Genomic DNA, 4,638 nt, shown 5'->3' with positions numbered 1-4,638 from the left:
GGAGGAGGAGGAGGAGGAGGGAAAAAACCCAGCCAGATGATCCGGACACAGAAAGAAGGAAGTTAACAACAACAAAACAAACAAAAAAACAGCATCAGCAACAAAGATGGCAAAAGCTGCCACTTCCGCTGAGCGACGTGATGAGGACCCGGCCAACAATGAGCCACTTTGACCACTTCATGGGATCCTGGTCAGGCAAAAGACGAGTAATGCACAGGACCTGCACATACGAAAGCTGCTGGTGACTGGTGATGGAATGAGTAAGTGCCTGCGTGTGTCTGTGGGTGTCTGCACAGCGGCCTCAGACCAAGGCAAAAGTGTGAACATTAAAATTTGTAAAAGACGGGTTGGGGGAGGGGGAGGGGGTGTATAAGTGCATGTGCGCAAGCGTGAGAGTGAGCGTGTCTATGACAAAGTGCATGTATGTTTGTGTGTGTGTGTCTGCGTATGTGAGCGCCCGCCACTGAGTAACATTTTTTAAAAGAGCAAATGATCGTTATGTGAAGGTTCAGGAGAATACGTCGATAGTCTCTACATTTTTTATACACAGAAAAACTGGCGAGCAAAGGGGTGACAGAGGGGATAGAGGGAAAAGTGAAAGGCGAGTGGGAAGGCGCAGAGAAAGCGAGAAAGAGGAAGAAAACGGAGACAAAAAGAATAGAAGGAAAAAGGGGGGAGGGGGAGAGCGAAGGAAAAAAACCCTGAAAAACTGAAAGTCGTGGATAATAAAAAAAACACACACCCAAAACCCAGTTCAGTAGAGCTGAACAATACAGCACCATAGAGCACTGTGCATACAACAATGTTTTGCCAGTAGGAAACGACAAAGGCGTGCAATTAATGTCTGCACAGCAGGCTTCTGGTGCTACCCCAGGCCAGGGGGTCGAGGCAAAGGTGTAAAAAATAACAGAAAATGGTGGGGAAGGGGAGGTCACAGACGATACCACAAAAGAAATATCTTTCGGAGGGGTGGGGGAGTGGAGTAAACGCAGAAATGAACCAGCAGCTTGGAAGAGGAGCACATATAGCAGAACAAACAAAACACCTCGTGTGTGTGTGTGTGTGTGTGTGTGTGTGTGTGTGTGTGTGTGTGTGTGTGTCAGAGAGAGAAAGAGAGAGAGTGAGTGAGATAGAGAGACAAAGAGAGCAGAGAGAGAGAGAGACTCTGTTTGAAGCAAAAACAAATGAATGGGGATTATGCTAAAGAATGAATTGAGTAGTGATTATAAACTAGGAAAGAAAGCCAGGCAGAAACAGGTGTAGATATGCATTTCTGGACTGAAGTGCCTTAGCAAATACACCCACACCCTCACCCACCCCCACTCATACGCACATACACATACACCCATACACTCATACACATACGCATACACACACATGCACATATATCCACACACACACACACACACACACACACACACACAAAAACACTTTTGCACCCCCCCCCCCTCTCTCGTCTGGAAAAACCAACAACTTAAAAACAGCAGTAAAACAACAGAAAGACAAGAAGAACAAATAAACCAATTACTTAACAAAGAAAACAAAATGATTAACAGAACGTAACGAGATTACAGCATGCTAAAGAAGACAGGTAAAATGTTCTTAAAGGAGGAAACTAGGCTTAGACTGTTAACTTATGAGGTCATAATAAAGTTGATCATTCCAAACATGACAAACTAGGGGTATTTTTGTGGTTAGGCGCTTCGCTGTCACATTCAGCAGAGAAATGAGAAATTTTAGCGAATATCTATCTCCTGGGATTTTGATTTCTCTCTCAGCTGTGGGTGGGCGTGACAGGCAGGATCGGAAGCCGGTCTCTAAAATGATCTAAATTGTCTCGATTGGTGCGTAAAAGACCTACTCGTATGTTAAATAAAAATACTCGACACGGTTTCCTTTTGAGAGAAGCAGGCTAAGGTTTCGTGCAGCTTTGAGTGTGTTGTTCTGTGCAGACGATGTATTTGAGTTTAATTATGTGATTTTGTGCTTTGAGTGTATGCTTTTGACCCAGTCATTAGTATAAAGAAATGCCCTACTAAAAATGAACATATAAGTCACTCTATTATTGGTGCGCCCTGTTGTCACACATCATGTTTTCACCATTTTTCCTGTTCTTATTTCAACTGTTGGTTATCATTTACCATCCATTTAAGCAGCAAAATCAGATAGAGAGTTATGGCTATTGAAAATATCAAATCAGCCTATAAGTTCTTTTGGAAATTTGCGGAACAAAATTGTCTTTGCAAGGTACGAGCTATGCATCAATATTTGAATTTGAAATGTGTCGATGAGCATTTATATCTTGATGGTCCTAACCATCAATGATTTATTTTTAGAGGAACCAGCCATCCATGTCCAGGTGCTGTTTTAGCCTAAATTTTGATGGTCTGCAATTCCTGATGCAGATAATTAGGTTGCCAGCCATGGGTTGTAAAACAAATTAAATCAATCAACAAATAAAGCAATTATTCAGTATAATAACCATAAATCATTCAGTATAACAACCATCAATCAGTCAGCCAGTAAATCAATCAATCAGTCAGCCAGTAAATCAATCAGTCAGTCAACCAATGAGTCAATCAATCAATCAGTCAATCAGTAAGTCAATCAATCAACCAATCAATCGATCGATCGATCAAACAATTTATCAATATATCAATCAATCATTAAATAAATCTTCTTTTTCTCCCCCTTTCTCTCTATCTCTTCCCCTTCCTCTCTTTAAAACATACATACACACTCACACACACACAAACACACTCTCACAAGACATACAAACGTACACACACATACACACGCACACACTCTCAGAAAATATCATAGAGGGAGAGAAAAAGAAAGAGTGAGAGAAACAGATAGACATTAGGTAAAAAAAAAAAGAATAAAATACATTCTTTGGGTGTAAAAAAAAAAAACCACTTTAAAAATGGTGAATTAAACGCATTCAGGATGATGCACGCGCTTATTGAAAGACATACGAGGAACCGAAGAAGCGGTAGGCAAAACTACACTGATATATTTATTTAAACGGGTACATAGCTATATAGATGGTTTGACAGACGGACAGACAGACAGACGGACAGACTGACTGACCCACTGAAGGGCAGACTGACAGATAGATAGATAGATAGATAGATAGATAGATAGATAGATAGATAGATAGATAGATAGATAGATAGATAAATAGATGGATAGACAGTGAACAGATAAAGAGGTACGTATAGTTGCACGTGTTTCTGAACTTTTTGCACTGTAGTCAGAGTGGTTATCTGAACCAAGAAAGAATACAAACGAGAAAGAGAAAGTCAGCAGAAAATAGAACCCCTAGAACATAGACCATGAAAAACACCCCTTCAGGAAAAGAAACGAAATTGCCGAAACGAAATCTTCCCACATCGCTGAAATGTGCAAAGGCGTTCATTCCACCTTCGGGTATAATTTATGAACAGGAATGCATGATTCTGCTGAGGCCGTAAATAAAACCAACTGCCTTACTTTGATGATAAAGGGTCACGGATGCAAGCGGCAATCCAAGATGGACTTGGGGTGGTGGTGGTTGTTTTTTTTTTTTTTTTGGGGGGGGGGGGTTTGGGGTTGTTTTTTTTGGGGGGGGGGTTGAAAAGACGTAAGGTGAGGGGGAACAAAGATGTTTTTGTTTGTTTTGTTTTGTTTTTTGGGGATGAAGATTTTTATAATTTGATTTTTTTAACAGAGAGTAGGGAAATTAACCAGCTTCATCTTGTTGTTGTTGTTGTTATTGCTGTTGTTGCTGCTGCTGCTTCTGCTGCTGCTGCTGCTGCTGCTGCTGCTGCTGCTGCTGCTGCTGCTGCTGCTGCTGCTGCAGCTGTTGTTGTTGTTGTTGTTCTTGTTAGTCTAGGGTTAGCCAAGAACATAAAGCCAGAAAAGAATTAACGAATCTGACGAACAAAAGAGTCTCCTTGAAACTGTACATTATGCATTTCAAATAAATATATTTTCCAAGTTATTTGGTAGAGCTTTTTTTATGAAAATAGTTGGGTTTTTTTAAAGTTTGAATTATCAAAGTAAATTAATTCACAGAGGTCGGTCTGCCAGAGTTACTTAGCTGGGGAGGTTTTGTTCCTTTTGATTAAGACTGCTTTACGCAACCATTGCATACTTTCGTGTTTAATAATCTAATGATTATGATATAAAGGCAGTGAAGTTTTTCGAGTTATTTTTCTATTCCTTGTTTATTCGCGATACATTTTCAATCTATTTTATTTTATTTCTGTTCGATGAACTTTCTGCCTCACCTCAGTTAGTATATTCCTATTTAAGTAAAGTAAAAATAATAGTGTTTCTAATTGTTCTGGAGTTAACTTGTTACGACAGAAAGGTAGCGCCTTTGCTCGGTCAGACGTTGTGTCCTTGGGAAAGACACTTTACACGAATTTCCCACTTGGCTCGGCCCTTTCGGAGATAGACGTTAAACTCGGAGGTCCCGCCTCATCAATGACCAAAAAAGTTTTGATTGGGGCGTTAAATTTATACCGTTTCATTTCACGACAGAAAGTTAAGGGGTTACGTGTTAGCGACATGGTTAAAACATAAAGGGAATATTATCATCCGTACTTTTCCGAACTCAGATATACATAAATACTATTATTGTGCATCATT

The sequence above is a fragment of the Aplysia californica genome, unplaced genomic scaffold (assembly GCF_000002075.1).
Source record: "Aplysia californica isolate F4 #8 unplaced genomic scaffold, AplCal3.0 scaffold00093, whole genome shotgun sequence".
NCBI classification, from domain to species: domain Eukaryota; kingdom Metazoa; phylum Mollusca; class Gastropoda; order Aplysiida; family Aplysiidae; genus Aplysia; species Aplysia californica.
The sequence above is the reverse complement of the archived record's forward strand: the minus strand, read 5'-3'. Positions refer to the sequence as shown.